We start from the raw sequence: 20322 nt of genomic DNA on the forward strand, positions 1-20322 counted from the left end.
AAGCTGTGTGAAGTTTTTTTTTAGCAAAAAGCGTTCACATTTTAAAACATTTTTCCAAATACAATGTTTTTACATAGAACAAGTTTATTTTACAACCCCATTAATCATATTAGCCTTTATTCTATGTGAAATAAACCTAGCCACACTGATATGAAGAGTTGAAAGAAGAATGTACCTCTGCACATGCCTAACTCAGTCCACTGTGCCAAGCAGTGCATTTCATTCTTCTGTGCCATCCCACATCTGGAAGAGTTGGGGAAGAGAGGAAGACACTGAAGATTATGATTATTGGTTTGGTATAAAAACTTGTTTTATGTATATACATTGTTACATAAAACCCATTAATCAAGATGAGCTGAATTCCTGCGTACAGGGTAAGATGAAGCAGCAGAGCAGCTGAAGATGGAAAGTGATGTTCAAGAAGTCTTTATCATAGTCCAGTGGACATTTGAACCAGTGATGAATTTAGAAATCTAGGTAAGCAATGGATGCAATGGACGACATAACTCCAGATAGTACATATGCCAAACATGTGAACCATAAAGGGAGGTACTACAACAAACATCTCCACAGGCACCAAAGGGACGAGGGAGGAGGTCTTGAAGAGTAAATGTTTGAATGACTAGAATCCCTTTCCTATAGCACACAACTTACTAATGATCAGATTTAGTGAGAAACATCTGCAGGCAGTCAGACCTCAAGGGTGTTGATCCAGAGTTGTGCAAGTGCCTCCTGAGAAATTAACTATATGCAAGTAGGAATCTGTTGAAGCTGACTATAGGTTCAGAGAGTCCAGTTCAGTAACTCGGGAGAAGAGATGGAAGAGAGAGAGAGAGGAAGGACCAGAAAGATACAAACTTCAGGGGGCATAACTCAAGAGCTCACATAGGACAGTAAAAACTTAAAGGGAAGAGTAGAGCATGACAGCAAAGGCCAGGGAATCCAGAATGAGCCCATACTTGAAGGGGATTACCAGCCACAAGCTCCAGGTACAACAAAAGTCCCGCTTATGATAGTGACAGTTTGGATGAGAGGCTTTGTTGGAAATGGCGTGGACAGCCCACTGAACTACTTAGAAAGGGGCAAGAGCGGACTGGAATATATCCTTGAGGAGTAAAAAACTGGAAAAGATTGTGTCCAACAGGAGCCTAAATAATGAGCAAGGGAGGGTAGGGCAAAGACTCATTAAAAGAGAAGAGTTAGAGCAGACTGCATACTCTCTCGTTATGAAAACTATGAATAAGAACATTTACCTTATACCAAACACTGAATCACTTCAAGTGAATATGTAAAGAGGGGAGGGAGAGGCCCTACATCCAAGCAACATCCACTGCCATGACCTCCCAAGAGCTGCCCTTCTTAAGGCTAAGCCTGATATTAGGTACTTCAGAAGGGGCAGAGCCTGATAGAAGGTTGTAAGACTGATGTTAAAGGCTATTCCAGAGGACTCCTCCATGCCAGAAGAAAAACTTCAAGAGAAGAGCAGAGCATGACAGCAAAGGTCAGGGAATCCAAAAATGAGCCCTTACTTGAAGGGAATTATCAGCCACAAGCTCCAGGTAAGACAAAAGTCCCCCTCATGAATAGTGACAGTTTATGGGAGGCTTTGTTGGTGCAAGAAGGGGCAAGAGTCACCTGGAACTTACTTACCTGTCTGCAGTGTCGAAACAGGAGAGGTGTGAAGATGCCTAGACTGCCTTCAGACTGGAGGATGGCAACAGTAGCTTTATAGAGAGCAGAAGTGAGACTAAAAGTAAGTGACATGGCAAACAGGCCCAGCCAGGGCATCCCTAATCATGTCACATCTTTGTTGACACTTAAGAGAAGGAACCACTGGGAAGGAAGAATTGATGACAGGATGGCAGAGAAGGACAATTAGATCATGTAAAGGACTCGAGGAGACACTTTTGGGTAACACAAGACACAACAAACTGGGGAATAGAGGGGCTCAAGTTGCAAGACTTTAGAGGAACTGAACCTGCAAGGGATGCAGGAGACATCAAGAATACTGTGGCATCTGACCAAGCAGAGAGCAGAAGGATCCCCAGGGCCTGCCATGATTCTGAAGCAGAGGTATGAGGACTCATTCATAGTGTTCCCATATCTTTCAGTTCAGGGATTGATGAGATGAGAAGAGAAGGCACTACCACCTGTGCAAAGAGTTCAGTACAAAAAGGAAGGAGAATCAGTGGGAGAGACCAAAACCACACTTTCTGCAGCAACAGGAAGATGGGACGGCAAGGGAAACATGCTAGCAAAGGGACAAGACTCTGGAAGGTAGAATCCCCACACAGAACCTTCTTCCCAAGGGAGGGGAGAATCAACAAGATGCAGAAACCCCCTTAGATAAGACTACTGTGGAGATAGACAAGGCTGCTACATTACTGAAGAGGGTTAGTCTGGAAGCACCAGCCATCAAGCATGATACTGCACTTGTTAATCCTTATTTGGGCACTACCAAGAGTACCCTGAAAGAACAGCAGGCCCTTCTCTCTTACTAAAAGGAAAATGCAGAAGCATGATTAAGATCACATTCTTGCTCAGTGGTTAGTACAAATTGGGAAGCGCAACTGTAACACAGAAAAAATCAGTGTATATATTCTAAGGAATGCAACAGAACAGAGATATTTATAAAGACAGAAATGGAGGGTAAGGTAACCACTAGTACAAACAGAACAAAACTAAAATTTACTGTTAATGCATGAAAAAGTATAAAAGTTAATAAGTGAAAAAATTTATCTAAAAATCCAAGTTTAAAATTCAATATGCATAAATAATGATAACATTTTTCACCAAATGTTAGCACTGGGGAGGGGAGTGCTGTAATACCATGATAGAAATTCTAGTCCAAAAAATTTAAACATTAAAGTAGTTATGAATACAGAAATTGAGTGCAAGGTACTGTTGCCAGTGACAAAGCTAAAACAAAATTCACCTTAGTACTTAAAAATGAGTAATTCTTTGTCCATATGCATAAAAACAATATTCTATGAAACTTCATGCTTAGAGTTCAGTGTCAGAAACTGACATAGAATGTTCAGTGGGAAGTAATGAATATCTTTAATAATGGCTAAGTAAGGATATAAAATTAATAAAAAAGAAAGGAATTTATGAAGACCAAAGTGAAAAATTAGTTCTCACTTATTGACGTGGCAGCCACAAGAATACAAAGACTCGAAGCAAAAGGTATGAAGAGCAAAAATTCCCAGAACCCTATTGACATTGGAACTACCTCAGCACATGTGAACTTTTAAAAGCACACAAGAATTCTGGGTAGATCCTGGGAAGCAGAGGACATTTCCAACACCACTGGAGCTTTGAAGAATGAGGCACATTGCTTGGTAGACAGGGGACAGTGGGCTTGGAATGCATTGTAGGACTTTTCTTCTTTTGGCTCTGCATTTGGTGTGGCTGGGTCCATTTCACGTGGAATAAAGAAAAATTATGATTAATGGGTTTTGTATAACAGACTATTATTATATTAGTGTACCAATGCTGTAGAAATGTGACAGTAATAATCTTGACTGCAAAATGTCTGGCATAATTAGTATTGAAGTATATAAATTTGGAAGGCCAATTTATTGTGGTAGTGCATGGTGCAAAAAAATTTAATATTTCTTTAGTTTTTATAAACTATTATTATAACAAAGTAGTTAAGTTTTTGTTTTTTACTAATATCAAGTCCTCATTTTGTCTTGTAATATTTTTGTTTTGCTTTTTAAACATACTGCAATCAGATATAACCATTCACTTGCATTAAAACTAGCTTTATACAGACTGATCAAAGAAATACATTGTAAGCTAGTGATCAATGGAAAAAGCTACAAATTTTTGCTTCTTTTTCGTACATTTTGATATGCAATAACTGGTAAAAAAGCATTAAATTCAATTTCATTGGAAAGTAAGCATATTTTAGCTTTCTCAGTTTGAAAATGCATATATTTTTAATGCTTTATTTTTGGCGGTATTTTTTTACAGCTCAGTATAGAAATTTTCATATTTGGTTAACTACAAAACATTTACCTTTTATTTTTGTATTTTGCTTTTATGAACATATGGCAATAAGTTACATCAGTGGCGCTCAACTTAATGGACAGTTCAAGTCTGGCCTCCTGATAAGTATCGAAACCCGTTAAGTAACGAATATTTACACAGTGTACAGCAATTTCATATACTATAAAGTAATTAATAGCCTATCCAAACTAGTATAGAATTTTATCATTGTCTTTTTGAAATTTTAATTTATCATTCAGTTTCAGAGATATATCTACAAAATGAATTGCTTCCAAAAGCTGTACAGCTAATTGCATTAGTTATTCTACCTCCTTATCTTTACAAGATATGTAAAATACTAAATACAGGTTTCATACACTATAAAAAAGTCCATGCTGAGAGAGAGAGAGAGAGAGAGAGAGAGAGAGAGAGAGAGAGAGAGAGAGAGAGAGAGAGAGAGACTGACTGACTTCCAATGCATAGTTTACCTTAACATGACGCATGCATGCACATATAAAATAGACAGGTATAAATGTTGACTAAAAACACATGTGGATCACTGCATTACTGTATTAGATATGATACAGTACTGCATTAAGTAAGTGTCAGTGAGAAATATTGTATGAGAGGGAGAACTATAACAAGGGCATGTTGTTTTGTTGCATGATGCACTTGTATGTATACTGTAGACATGCATACAAACACTGACTAAAAATATATTACATACAGTACAACAGTGCATTAAATGTCAGTATAAATCCCAAACAGTATTGAATAATTGCATTAATTTAGTGTAATCTTACCGTAAAGGTAACAAAATATAAACAATTCATTACATACATTGCATGTCAATCAAAGTACCATACCATATTTGATAATGTACAGTAAATTTCATGTAACCTCAAGTTGAAGACAACAATGTGAAGCATAGTGAGGCCTCATTGTGGTTGTGATGACCTGAGACATTCTAGTCTGAGTCAGATTTGCCAGATTTTTGGAAGGCAGCAGGGAAATCACTAGATTAAAAGCCACCAAAGTTTTGAACATCTTCATTTTCATTTAATGTTCATTTTTTAGCTTCTACATTAGCAGCTGCCTTTACTGAATTTAAGCTAGATGCCATTTTTAGAAGTCTTATTAGCTTGTTATTTGCCTTCTGCTGACAACATTCGGTTGCCTGTCTCTTTTCCCCTTCTCCCATTTACCTTCCAGGCTGTGCAGTGAGTGGTATTACGTCATTATTTTCTCTTGTGCCTGTTGGCGCTTAAGTTCGGTATAACAAGGGTGCACTCCCTTTTAGTGGTATTACATCACCACTTTCACAGCAGTTTCTTGGTGTTTCAAGTGTGGCACATTTGGAGGATGCACTTTATTTGCGTAATAGGGTTATTTCACCGCTTTCTCAGCTACCTTGTGGCATTTCAGGCACACCACCACAAGACAGTGCATGTGGTAGCACCTTCCTTTGAAGTGAAAAGCTCTTGATACCAGCAAGGTTCTTTGGTCCAATGCTGAGGCAGAAACTTGTCCAAGTTGCTTTTCCAAGTGAATGAAATTTTCTTTTGCTGAGCTTTCGCTTAGCAAGATTGCACACTCCATGCCAACTTCAGGAGTTTGTGGTGCCAATAAATTCTAAGACTTTAGAGAAGTTACTGGAGTTTCTGACTTCCTAGGATAAAGCCATCTTGAATGCTTCTAGGGAGATGTCACATGCTTTTATCCATTCTGTGCTTAAGAAAAGAGAGCAGCTGTGCTCTTATTTTACCTTAAAGGTATCACTTTCTCAAAAGCTGGCTGCTGTTTTTGATTTGCCTTATGGTTGCCTCCTTAATCCATCCCTTGATAAGACAGTTAGGGTGGATGTGTCTGCTCAAGAGAACCATAATATCTTGAAGCAGTCTTGGAAGTCAGCCATGAAGAGGCCTGTGCCTGCTCCTGGTCTGCCTCCCAAGACTCATCCATCTGTTTCTCTGTCTTCTGCATCATTTTTGAGAGAACAATAATGTCTTGAAGCAGTCCTGGAAGTCAGCCATGAAGAGGCATGTGCCTGCTCCTGGTCTGCCTCCCAAGACTTATCCATCTGTTTCTTGGTCTTCTGCATCATTTGTGAAGCCCTTTAATGATTCCTCATTAGGATTCAGTAAGGGCAAGGCTCCTCGCTTCCCTAGGGAATATTGCCTCTTGCAGCCCTTAGGTCCTGTAGAAGATTATCTGCAGGTCTTTTAAAATGTTTGGCAAGATTTAGGGACAAACCCCTGGGTGATTGAAGTGCTCAGGGAGGGTTATGTCATCCCTTCTCTAGTTCCTCCTCCTGTCAGTATCCTCAATAGCTTTCCCTGCACATTTGCAGCATCATGAGAAGTTCCTAGTCTTGTAAAAGGAAGTCATTTTCTGTTAGAGAAGGAAGTAATTGAACAAGTGTCTGTAGCGTATCCAAGTTTTTACAACCAACTCTTTCTGGTTCTGAACAAGATTTTGTGGCTTCGGCATTTTTCAGTGTAGTCATCCAGTACAATTTTTGCAGTAATTCAGCAGAATGACTGGATGATTTTAGTAGATAAGGACAGTTATAGCCATATCCAAATAAACCTTCATTCCCGAAAGTACCTTCATTTCACAATAGCAGGGGAAAGTATATCAATTTAAGGCACTTTGTTTCAGTCTCAGTACAGCATCTCAAGTGTTTACAAGGGTGTCAGTGCCTGTCAGGGTTGGTGTCACTTGGACGACTGGCTAGTTCTAGCCAATTCTTGTGAAGGGATTCTGAGGGCCAAGGACCTGTTCCTTTGAGTGGACAGGTCTTTGAAGATTCTCATCAATAGTTTGTCTGTTGCTCAAAAAGGATTAACTGCACCTTATCTCTACAGATAATGTTATGAAGTCTTATGCTTTGTATGATACACTGAGAATGTATCAGTTCCTGCCATTAGAGATATTATATTATTTTATGTTTGCCTCTGTGCTGTATCATGTTCAGTTAGACATCTTTGATAATCAAGATCTTAATGAGGTCTTCAGATCTTTTGAGATTGAAGCACCCTAATACCCATATCAACCTCTGTCCTGGACTTTATATGTGGTATTTAAGTTTTTATCAGCAGATCATTTGAGCCCTTAAATAGTTTTTTGAAGCATTTAACCATGAAAACATCCTATTTTTGGTAGCTCTAGTGATTGCTAAGAGGATGAGCGAGTTGCAAGTATTTTCATGAAATGTAGGATTTAGAAGTGAAGATTATTTTTTCTTTTTGCACCTCTCCATAATAAAGAATGATGTTAAGGCAATGCTTCTTCCAAGAGTCTTCAGAATTATGAGCTTGACTTCCCTGGTGGGTAATGAGGAAGAGGCCCTTTGAATCCCATTAAGGGTGGTTCAGACTTACTGGACAGATAAAAAGTTAATCATTAGTTTTTTTGGAGTGAGGAGGCTTAACACTTCTGTGCTTAAAAATGCAATATCCTTTTTCATTCACTATTTGGTTCAGTTAATTCATGGAAAGCTTAACCCGGATTTATAACTTTTGCTGAAGGTAAATTCATCATTTAATTTTTTTACAAATTTGTCTCTGGAAGATGTACTTAACATGGCACAGTGGAGGTGTAATTCTGTTTTTGTTTCTAATTACCTTAAAGGAGTGGAATTTCATTGGAAAGTTGTAAAACTGTAGTGAGTACAGTTTTTTCCTGAAGTGAACAAAAGAGCAACCTTGTAGTCTCTTTAGTTTTAAAGCCTGGTTTGAGTTGAAGGGGGCATGAAGGAACATCAGTTGTGTAGGAACATATTTTTGTATCAGTAGGTATTCTTTTAGTTTTGACTGTCATTTGTTGGAATGTTGGACCCAGGCACAGGGGTCTCAGTAACACTGCTTCTGCAGAGGCAGCTTCGTCCGTATGGCTGCTCTTACCTTGTCATTTACCAGAGAGCCTTACAACCTGAGAGGGATCCAACTTTTGGTTGCAGTACTATCTGGAAGGATCCCAGGTCAGATAAGAATGTTTTAGGTGTCCTGTAAGAAACTTAGTGCCGGTACATTTCTTTTAATCATAAATCATGGAATGAAACAAAAGAAGTAAGGCATAGTCACTTAAGGAATAAAACTTACTGTAAGAAGTTTTTACATATTTGATTAACATTGATTTCCTATTTGGTAGTACAAAGGAAAGTGCAATTACACTTATTTTAACCATAGACCTTAGAATTTCAGAGTACATGGATACATAATGAAACAAAAATTTGCATAAAATATTTTTATATGTTCGATTTCCAGGAGTGTGGTTACTTATTCTGAATGTAACCAAACATTGCAGAATTGATGAGCATGAGACTTTGCACTTTTTAAGAAAATTACTTTGTACATGTAAATTTAATAATGTACTCCAAGTACATTATATTATGTAACCATACTGTACACTCTAGTTAAAGGTTTTAACACAGAAGAAGGAATAACTATACATATTTTACTTCCAAAATTAAAACCACAAAAGATTGCATTGATATAATATGCATGTTCTCTGTGGGGTAGACAACAGACCCTAGATGAATGATAGAGTGCACAAACAGTGAGGCATGGTGGGTTGCTTAGCTGGAAACAAAGGACCCACTCACAGGTTTCAACAGGAAAGTGTCAGTCACGTACGTTTCACCATCTGATAACTCTAGCATACTAGACTATTGCATTAAGTATGAAATTTGGTCATTTGCTGCTTTAATTTCACTACCCTATAAATCTATCACTCTTATGAGACTACAGGTAACAAATCACTAGTCTGGTAATGATTAATCCAGATCCTTTACTAATTTAGCTCTAATTCCAGCAAGCATAATTTAAAATTTCCCAGGTCAGTGCACCAATCTGCCACAACCATTTGGTGGAACTGTTTGCTGTGCAAACACTTATGGTGTCATTGGTGTATAAACTTCTGAAAAAACTTGAGATTGGTGTTTCTGTGAGAATCTTACATGATTTACACAACATTGGCTCTCTGACAATTATGACATAAAGAAACAGAAAGAAATACTTAGTTTCTTTGTTAACTGTGATTGAAAGATATGTGTGTAAAATGAAAACAACGAAAGATGGAAAAAGTTCCGATGAAGTGGTTTAAGCTACATTCAGGCGTATAGAGAGAGATGTGTGCATATTCTTGATAGCAGTCGACAACAAGATCAAATGACTGAAAACAGTGGAAATATAGAAGTCGACAGCAAGATCAAATGACTGAAAACAGTGGAAATAAAGGAAAAAGAAAACTCACTAATGTGGGTTAAAGTGCATCAGTAAAAATACAATAAAGTCTGCTAAAAAGGAACTGTTAGTTGTTGGTTGGTAAATGGACTTGAAATCAGTAAAAGGATATTGCAGTATAAATGAGAGAGAGAGAGTAATGGTAAACAGGCAGCTCAGCTTAAGAAAAACAATGGAAATAACAAAAATAACTCTTTGTTGCTAGTTGTTAAAAAGCACCAGAAATCAGTAAAAAATACATTAGCTCTTTTAAAAGCATTTCTCCTGACTTTCAGCTAATTTACCAAAAATGTGGCTGCAGTATAACTGAGAGAGAGAGAGAGAGAGAGAGAATGACTGGCTGTTTCATAAGTGTAGCATTACTAGCAAAAAGTGGAAGTTGTACGATATGCAAGGTATGTAAACTTTATTTCATCCATTTCATTAAAACTTAAATGGGAATTAGCTCATTTCAACTTACTGCCCAGTGATCCAGCAAAATCACTAATCCAGCAGCCTACTACTTCCAGTTAGTGAGAAACAACCTGTATTCTGTTAAGTACAAAATATTTTTATTTTTACTAGACTTGGATACATCCAGTAAGTTGAGGTCCATTGAGTTGAGGTGCTGCAGCTTTATAATGATAACAAAATCATACTCAAGCATAAAAACTAACTTTAAATAGACATATCAAAGGGAAATATCACTGTGTAGACAGTCAGCGAGAGGTTACTATACTGTGGTGCTACACGGAAAAATATACAGGTACACATTTCATTTCATGTACAGTAATAGAGAATACTGTCATTATTGAAAAAAGATATCCACAATAGATTTTGTTAAAATACAGTTTAAAAACATAGCTTTTTAGAGCTTCCCCTGTTCCCACTATCAATCACTGATACTGGTAAAGAGCAATGAACAAACTCTTGGAAGTTTTGTTACAGATTTTTAGATATTTTCACAAATTCCTATTTATTTCATTTTCTATGCATTACTTATTACAGTACTATTAATAGTATATTATTATTATTATTGTTATTTAACCACTTCAGTTACAAAATAGTGAAAAGAGCAGATTTATCATTTTGACCTATGTTTTTTCTCTTTACTTTGTATAAGATAAAAAACCATGGTGTTATAAATATGTCATTCCCACTTTTTAATGTAGTTTTGTAATCTTCCCAACATGGTTATGCCAATAGTTTTCCACATACTGTACTATATAAATTTAACTGAAGCTTAAATTGATTAACAAATCTGATAAGGAGGATTTGGATTACTTTACTAAATTTTGAAACTGTTCCAGTTCTTTAATCTTAGAATGATGGAGAGGCATTTAATTTTTTTTTTTTTTTTTAGTTTTTTAACATTAAATGCGTCAGTTTTAAAGCTTCATTTATGTGAAAAGTACAGAAACCCTCGATAATTAAACAATTTGTGCATGCTGCCAATAAAATTTTTGAAGAAATAAGTATCAAATAATTAGAATTTAAAAAATAACAGAGCAGTAGCCGTCAGAGTGCTTATAAAGAAATGAAATCATGTTGTATTACATTTCTGAACATATTACAACGTAATACAGTAAACCCCCCCGTATTCGCGGGGGATATGTACCGCACCTTCCGCAAATAGCTAAAATCCACGAATACTTAAAACCCGTGTAAAAACACTGAGAACTGCCTATTTTGATAGTTTAAACACAAGAAAACCCTCTAAAAATGCTTATACCTGAGCATTTTAATAGTTTTATCACAAAGAGTGCATTTAGTCATGAAAATGATATGAAAATACAGTAATTAGTGAATATTTCTCAGTGAAAAATACTGCGAATGGGCGAATTTTCCATGAATAATGGGTAGATACGTTCCACAGGGAAATCTGCGAATCGTGAGAATGCGAGTACAGGGGTTTTACTATACAAGTAAAGCATTCAGTGTCAAAATGACACCATAACCAGCATTATACCATAAAAAATAACAGTTGTATACAACGAGCAATAAAAGAACAATATAGGTATGCCCATAATCAGTCAAAGTGTTATTTACTGCATATGAGTTTTGGGTACCCCCTCCTGTTAAAGTCTCAAAGGGTTAAGATATTTTTTCTTAGACTGGAAGTTTTAAGTCCTATATCTCATTATTTAAGAGTGCTGGCTTCTTGAAAATATTTGAGGTTTTACATTGCTCTTTTACTTTGGTGTCTTACAAAGTGGGTAGTTGATTCAGATTTATTCAGCACAAAATGAAGTGCAAGTTGTGAAGTAATATAAATGATGATGAAGAAGAAAGTTTTATTAACAGAATCCCGAGCATATTCTCATCTTGATGTTTTTTATATTTTGGAGGTAAAGTTTTTGTAACTCATGATTCTAATAATCCAATATTTAAGGTTTTTATTTAACACATGGAAGGCATATTTCAGCATTTGGTTGAATAGAGGGTAAAAATCCTTTTTGATGTGTTGGAAGGTAAAGGTTAGGTCATGTTTTTTCTTTGTATAGCTGTGCTGTAGTTGATAGGAGGATGGCAAATAATGAACTTTTGGTATAATCATAACTGGATTTTCGGCACCGATATGCACTGATCTCCAGTTATCAGCGCTGATCTCCAGTTATCGACGCTGATCCCCGGTTATCGGCGCTGATCCCAGGTTATTGGCGCCGATAACCAGATCTCAGCACCGATAACCAGGGTCAGCGCTATTATTGCCGATTTTCAGTTATCGTCATGCTGTTGGGAACAGAACCCCCGCTGATAACCAGGGACTGCCTGTATTATGGAAAGGTGTTAACATGTGTTAGGTTATTGAGGCCTTTGGTGCACATTTTACTTTGCCTGTTATAGTTTCCTTTATTCAAAAGTCCCTTGGCAGTGATTTGTCATTTTGTCTTAATAATTTTGAGTAAGAACATTCCAGTGTGGTGAGGAACTGACAAGAGCGAGGTATGTCAAGGAGAATATTGCATTGAGTGTTTGGTTGTCCCATGTTTGATATAAGTTTGATTTTTGAACTTTGTAACCAAATAAATACTGTGGAAGTTAGTTATCAATTTTATATAATGTTATCTTAAGAAATTAGATCTTTCAGCATCAAAACTTGAGATTAATGGACATCTTTTTGATAATAAATGACAGTATGTGTGAATTCTCTTTACTGTTGCAAATGCAGTAGTGTCAATTTGCTCAGGAAATACCATTTTGTATTGTACAAGTCATACTTGGTGATGATGTGACTAAATGAAATTTTTAGATATCTTCCATATGTTGAGAAGTCATTTTCCAAGTTGAATATCTTCCTAATTCATAATTTCATATACTTTCCTTAAAATTGAATTAACTTGTTTACATTGGTTTGAAAGGCTGGAGATATTGTCCAAAGGTTTCATATGTCCTGCAAGGGAAAGGAAATATTTGCTAGCATAGTTTGTTATTCAGACAAGCAGGTCTTCAGAAATGGGTATATTGTGCTGGACATTGGAAGTGTGAAAAGATGTATTGAAAAATTTAATATGACTAAGTAGTCATGTTGCAGGACAAGGTAGTGTACAGTATTTTGAGGAAGTTGCATTTGTAAACCTGCCAACAATTGTTGAGCAAGTGACCTGTTCAGAATTTTCAAATTTATTTCTTTTTATGAATTAGGAGCAATTAGATTCATGGAGTAGTACTACTTGAAAAGACTGTATTATGCTTCAGGCAGTGAGTAACATTAATTAAACAGTTCATGATGCTTTTGACTGTTCATTAAATCATAATTATGTATAGTAGTTTAACCAGATTAATGGTTGGAGCATCTAGACTTTAATAGGGCTGGCCCATAAAATTTGTACTTGAAGGGAGAACAGAAATTTATGGCAGGAAAGTCTGAAAGTATTTGGAAAAGTATATTGGAAAAGAGCACAGGTAAGAGAAGAACTGTACAAAACGAGAACAGTGTACAAATTTCTGTACAATATACTTAACTTGAGGAAGTAACAGCAACTGGGACTTGTAAAACAGTTTCAGTCATAGGATAATACTGAGCCAAATGACTGCCAGATCAGTCATGGGTTCGACAGATAGGGAAAGCATCAAAGTCTCACTGATTTTGACATTTACATGGGAAAAATCTGCCCCAAGTCATCTACAAGTATCCCATAAGATATTGCAAGTTGTTCTGCAGATTCTTTGAGTGGAGAACATAAAATCTGTGAATTTTTGAAGTGATCAAAGTAATGTTCTTTGCCAGTCCTGAAAATAAGTGAAAGCCTTGACATGTCTGTGAGATTTTGGTTCTATGTTAGCCTCTGAATACTGTATGTGAAATCAGTAGTTACAATTAAAACCTGAAATACAAAGAAAAACTTTTAAAAGTGGTTTACTCTGAGTCTGAATGACCATTTATTTCATCACTACCCCATTATTAATATGCATGCTTCCATTCACATCCACATCCACAAATTTTCCAAGGATCACCAATCTTTTGTCTGCCAGGTAGAAGGAAAAGTTAATTGCATTTTGCATGCATCCTTTGGACCTATAACATCACTTTTCATGTACCTGAAGTATTGTTAATAGCTCATGTATAATTTTTCAGGTGTTTTCTTCTAGGTGACTTTTCCAGCAATTATGAACAATTTATTTTCCATACTTTCTCATTAAGTGTTTTGCATAAGCAATTAAATATTTGTTTGTTCCTATGGAAGTATAAGCCAGCATATTTTATATAAGAGTATCCTTCACATGAGTTGGATCAGTCCTTGAACTTGGTAGGAAGGTAGTTGTATCATGTTTAAGGGGAGTAAGTGGGAGAATACCCCTCACACATGTTGACACAAGCTACTTTTTCATTAGCGACTGTACGATACAATTAGGGCTTAAATTCAATATTTAGATTGACAGAGACTTTTGGAATATATAGAAGTGGTCTGTGTTACCTTCATCCAGAAAGTCTACAAAAATCCCATGATGAGGTTTTGAGTTACATTCACAAATGGCAGCCTGTATGGATTCTTTTATTTTTCTCATTTATTGCTTCTAAAGAGTGAAAAAATCAGTTTGACAAGTGAAATATTCATAATTTCTGTGTTATATTGTAGTTGTAGAAGCTATTTACATAAATTTCTTCAGTAGTAAATGCATTAGTGTGAAATTATGGGCCTTTATTTTAAAATAAGTCTTTAATTGGTACTTGATAGGAATGTTCCCATTCCTGCTATGGGAAAAGTAAACTTGTATATAAAGATTTTTACCTAAATAAATCATCTGCAAAATTTCCTTGTCTTTCAAATGAAACCAAAACAACTTCTCTAGGACAGACCAGTGCAAGGTTATATTTGTTTGAAAATATATCAGTTTCAATAGGTGCCATAAGTATTTAGCTAGTTTCCATCTATGTGTACACCTACACCCTGCAAGTAAAGGTATAAATCTTATTATAATCAGTTGAAAATAAAATCCAGCTTTAATAACCACAATTACCATAGAAAGAGTATAGTGAACTGAACATATTGGTAAATATGTGCAATACCACTAAACCTCGTCATGTGAAGAAACTGAATAAGAATTTGTTTAGATTAATTTCAACTTATTAGGCAGACTCATAGAAAATATACAAACAAAAATAACTTCAACTTGATGAAACACCCTTTGTGACACAAGGAATTATGCATCAGTTACATTGCAACAAAAATGTGAATCATTCTTGATTGTTTCCCTTAAATTATATCCTTTTCTTTATCTGTAACAATTGAGAGTAGTCATCATTTTCAGTTTTGCTTTGTTCCTGTACAAATCCAATTATATCTCCATCCTCTTCAAATGATCAGTCATTGCACCCATAATCTGCACAATACCCACATGTGTACAGAGAAGTCCACATCTCCAGCATTTTCAGTTCAGTTCACAACTTGTTTTATAAGTACATGTTATGAAAAGTAAGGAAGATGGTAAAGTCATTGGGGTGTAGAGTAATCCCTAGCCACTATTGCACTTGATGGAATGTGAGATTAGAATGTTGCATGCTGCTGCTGATTGTAAGGGAAGTGTAACGATAGCAAATTTGGCACGTATAGGCTGTTTATCAGGACTACCATCTGGCTTTTCCTCATAAATGACTAAAGAAATGCATCTTCAGGAGCAGAGATATCTCCATCTTCTGATGTAGTGTAGGATCTTGTAATTTTATATAAGGAACCTTTTTCCCCTTGTGATACAGAGCAGATGTTAGTGCATGCAGGAAAAGCAAGCTGCCAGTCATGTCGTTCATTTCGCTTTGATTTCTCCTGCTGCTGAATATTTTATCTGGTTGTGCCTTGTGTACAGGGATCATCATTTTGATATAAGCCTGAGGTTTGGTAAGAGCAATTATGAGAACAAGATCAGTGCCTTCCCCTGAAAGAACTGATTCCTGTCCTAAGCCATATAAGTTGATGTTGTTACTATCAGATTGTTAGCTTGTGCCCTTTGCCTGTTGAACCTTACAGATTCCAGATGTGTGGAGAGGCATTTGATCAATCCCACCTTCAGTATCAGTTCTTTCAGTCCTGGGAAGGTGTATGTACATGAGCTAGATCTGTCAGTGTCACACACTTGATGCCTTACATTGCATGGAATGTAACATAGCCACCTAAACTTGCAACCCAGTCAGCATTGTTGCTTGTTTATAAACTGGATATATGACTGTGAATCAGCTTCATACAGCAATGCTTTTCTATATGGGAAACAGAATCCTAGGTTAGAAACCATGTCAGTTTGTATTCTTGGACAAGAGCAGCAATGACAGCATGTTCATACTGATTGACTTTCTTTGTACTGTGTGTGACTATCATTGTCTTTCAGTTTCAAGATTCCATAAATTAACATACAAAAAGAATTTGGAACAACTTCAGTTTCCAGAAATTACTTGCTCAGCTGAAGGGAAGGCCTAACAATCAAAAGCTAGCAAATGGGTGTCATTTTGAATGATCAAAGCTTGTTTCTATCCTCCTTGTAACATCTGCAACAGGGTCACTTTTTCAGTGAAACATACCACTCCACTCCTACATATCAACTAATGTTATTTGATTTCGATAATGGTTCTTGTACTTCTTGAAGAACTGCTTTTTGTAATTAGCACCATGGGTTTCATAACTACTTATAATTGATATTAACTCATTAGCTGAATATTGACATCCATCATTTTCTTCCAAATACTCGCACAGTTTTATAAATGCCATTGAATTTTCCTCATCTACTTTTCATCCCTGGAGTGGAGTTTTCCTGACTTTGCACAGTCTGGCCTTAAGAACTATTTGTAGCATGTGTGGTGGTACCATCCCTCAGCTGCAACAAGATCAGTGACTTTGGACACTCAGAGAAGAATCTCTTTCCCCTAGTCATCATATTGTTAAGCATTTTTGTGAATGTTATCAACAAATTCTAGTGTTTCAATGACTATACTCATGAGAGGTTTTTTTCCTAATTTTTCTCATATCTGTAGAAACTTCTCCCAAAATATTCTCTGGGATGTAAAATCAAACTCCTGATTTCATGTAGCATGTGAACTTTTCTAGGTGTGGACTTCAAGCAACATATGTAGTCTTTTCTACACTTCACATAGACAACCAAGAAGCTCTTCTTTTTCCAGTAATTCTTTACTAGTGTTATTCAAACCTCCAATGACATGCACAGTTTCACCTAAAATTTTGATTTGTCGTCCATTTCAGTGCATTTTCAGTAGCTGAATTTGCTGTGTTTAATTCTGCCTGAAAGAAAGAAGGAAACATTAATGATCATATAGTGCTGAATAACATACATATGTATTTACAGATGTGACACAAATATGCAAAAAACTATGCTTGCAGATATCCATATATTCAAATTAGGAAAACTTGGTACTGTACTGGTATGTCCTAGATAGGTCATTTTGGTTTCATTTGAAAGATAAGAAATTTCTTCAGTTGATTTATTTAGGTCAAAATTTTGATAGACAAGTTAGTTTTCCCATATCAGGGGATGGGAATATTCCTATCAAGTGCCAGTAAAAATTTTTATAAATAAAAGCCCATAATTCATGCTGATATACTTACTACTGAAGAAATTTATGTAAATAGCTTCTACAACTACCATTTGGTGAAAATGGTACATATTGCATTTACCAAATAGATTTTTTTTACCTTTAGAAGCAATAAATGTGAAAAATTAAAAAATCCATAATTGCTGCCAACTTGTTGCTAAACTCCACAAGTAAAAAAAAAACTTTGGCGCAATCAAGTTTTCTGTCCAGTGGTAGCCTCAGCCACGGCCCGTAAACCTCTTAACCGCAGCCCTTGAAACTCAGCCACAGTCCGGTGGTGGCTGGTGGCCTTTGTTGTTGGTACCTATAGTGCTGCCAGAAGCATGATTATGGCTTAACTTTAACCTTAAATAAAATAAAAACTACTTAGGCTAGAGGGCTGCAATTTGTTATGTTTGATGATCAACATACCAATTTGCAGCCCTCTAGCTTCAGTAGTTTTTAAGATCTGAGGGCAAATTGACAGACCAAGCTGACACAATAGTTTTCTTTTACAGAAAACTAAAAAGCTATCATAGTAATTTTTGGGAATTTCTGGATAACGGTAACACAGATCAAGTCTAAATATTCCCAGTCTCAATTTGTCAATCTAAATTCTGAGGTTAATTTAACCAGTTGTAGTGTACTTTATGAGTTGAACTTGAATTTTTTGCATGTTTAAGTTTTTTGTTTTCGAGAGGTTTGCAGTGGTTGAGGTTTAATTCCTTTATCCCCATCAAGTTTAACATTTGGATCCCCCCTTTTTTTTATATTAATCTTCCTTGTAATTTCTGCAGTATTGCAATTGTAGGTGAGATGGTACTTCTGTTGAGAGGCAATAGGTAAAATAGGTATCAGTCAAGTGTTGGGCTACCTCTTTCCCCTTTTCTACTTAATTCCTTCGAACTCCTTCCCTTATTACAGCCCTTCTGAGGAGTAGGGGGGATATTGTGGGATGTGGGGATTATATATACACATTCTCTTACACATTGTCTCTGAAGCTTGCTGATGCTTCAACCCTTATGATGTTGCCTGCTGCATTGGCTAGTGCTGCAACCCTTATGATATTGACTGCTGTTGTCGTAGCTGCTAGGAGCTAGATGTTTTTTTTGAGTCTTTAATAGCGATCTTTCTTCCGGGACTATTGTAACCTTTCAGGGATGTAGCTAGACCCAGGTGAGGAAGGAACACTTGTCCTTCCATTACCTCCCCCTTGTCATCAAGCTCTCCTCCACCACTTTCCCCCTTCTCCCTTGTGGGAGGAGGAATGGAAGGGGTCTGAGGCCTCTTGCAAGAAGTCCTTTGGGTTTCTGTCAAGCCCTCTCTCAGTTGCCTGCAGGTGATTCTTGTAGCCTCTGATAGGGAAGGTATGGGCCTCCACTTACTTACCCACTTAGACAAGCTCTTTCTTTTATAATCCTGAAGGATTACTATAGGGGAGTCTGCTTCCCAAGCTCACTTGGCTGGTACTTGGTCTCAAGCACTTATAGGGATTTGGGACTTCACTCTCCCCCCTACTCATGGACATCACTTTGCCCCCTACTCATGTCTCAGAGCTCTTCCTCCTGCGTATCTTTAGAGACATGCTCGACATAACCTGTTCATTTCAGACTACCTGGATACACACTTTGGCATGTGCTCTGTCCTCGAACTTTGTTTGTACTTCAGGTGTTTGAGACATACAGTCCTCCTCACACATGGTCTATAGGCCAATATGCAGGTAACAATATTGCCTGTTTGTTAGGCGCATGCTTGATCATTGGCTTGTGCTCATGCCATTGGTGTGTAGCTTAAAGATACATCAGCTTCAGCAATTGTGTAATAATGTGTGCACAGCAGTGCACATGCATGCTCCTGTTCACCTGGAATGCAGCCAATGACTACAGAAGCTTAGAAAGTTTATGGATGGGTAAGCGACACTTCACTAACTCTCGTAGTGGGGATGGAGGGAGTTTGATGATCTTGAATTTCTTCACATATGTGCATTGACTACTACCTTGCTTTCTTGGTAAGTGCAGTTCAGATGATGCTATCTCCTTTCATTGTGCATACAGTTATCAGACTGAATGGTTGTTAGCAGTGTATGACAGACTTCCCTTTACACTACACTACTTTGAATACTGGGAGGGCCAGTTGTATGCATTCATGTTACTCAGACCAGGTTGGTATTTTACATGACAGCACCTTCTGCTGCTCTCTTGCATGGCCATTTATTAGCTTACTCTTCCTGAATCTTGTGTAGCTGTCATACCCACCATACTCCTCTGTTGGTGTTATGTGGGTTTATCCTGCACAGAAATACAGGAAGCTTTGCAGATGGTTGTCTGTGATATTACACTCACTAGGGATTTTGTAGTATATTTACTGACTCACACAAACATGTTTGCTTCAGTATGTTTGGTTTCAACCAGTCATACAGAAATCTATAAATTATCTGCTCTGGTGATTGTAAGAAGTTATGTATTATCATAAATTCATTATTGTGAGAAAATCTACTGGTTGGTGAGCCATGATCATGGGGGTTACATCTCCGTAATTATTTTTTAGTGATCGATAGTAACATTAGTACAAATTTACTCAAGAAGGGAACTCGGTGTTATTTATGTGCCTGTTTCTTAATGGTAAATGCAACTCATGCCATAGGGAATCTGTACCTGTAGAGGGCCTCGCCTCCTTTCAGTATCTCCACAGCATTGTTGGTACAAAAATCATCAGGCTCTCAGTTTGCCTAATGATCTTGAGGTATCACCTGCAGTCCTGTCATGAACCTCATTCTAAAGAACTCTTGTAGGGCCACTAAGGAAGCAGAGCAGTTGTTCTGACTGTTGTGGTAGAATTCTGCTTGAGGTGTTCTGGATCAGGTTAACATTCTGATCTGTAGATCAGAGCTTTTCTTGTTATCCAACATTCCAGCAGACAATTTCATTGCAACCATGTAGGATGCCTTAGATGGCACATGTCATAGCTCCTTCCACAATAGAAATTGTGATCATAGCCTAATGATTTTTGCAGGAAGGGGAAGTAAGACAAACCAGGAGCAGGAAGGAATAGCAGTTTTTCCTTGTTCCTCCCCATTTTCACTATCAA

At 36.9% G+C, this 20322-nt stretch overlaps 1 protein-coding gene across 1 annotated transcript in view; it reads left to right on the forward strand.

Moving 5' to 3' along the window:
• LOC136825489 (beta-secretase 1-like) overlaps positions 1-20322 on the forward strand; it is a 294215-nt gene that overhangs the window by 195125 nt on the left and 78768 nt on the right. The gene's annotated exons all lie outside the window — the stretch shown is intronic.

The sequence above is a fragment of the Macrobrachium rosenbergii genome, chromosome 37 (genome assembly GCF_040412425.1).
Source record: "Macrobrachium rosenbergii isolate ZJJX-2024 chromosome 37, ASM4041242v1, whole genome shotgun sequence".
In the NCBI taxonomy this organism is placed as follows: Eukaryota; Metazoa; Arthropoda; class Malacostraca; order Decapoda; family Palaemonidae; genus Macrobrachium; species Macrobrachium rosenbergii.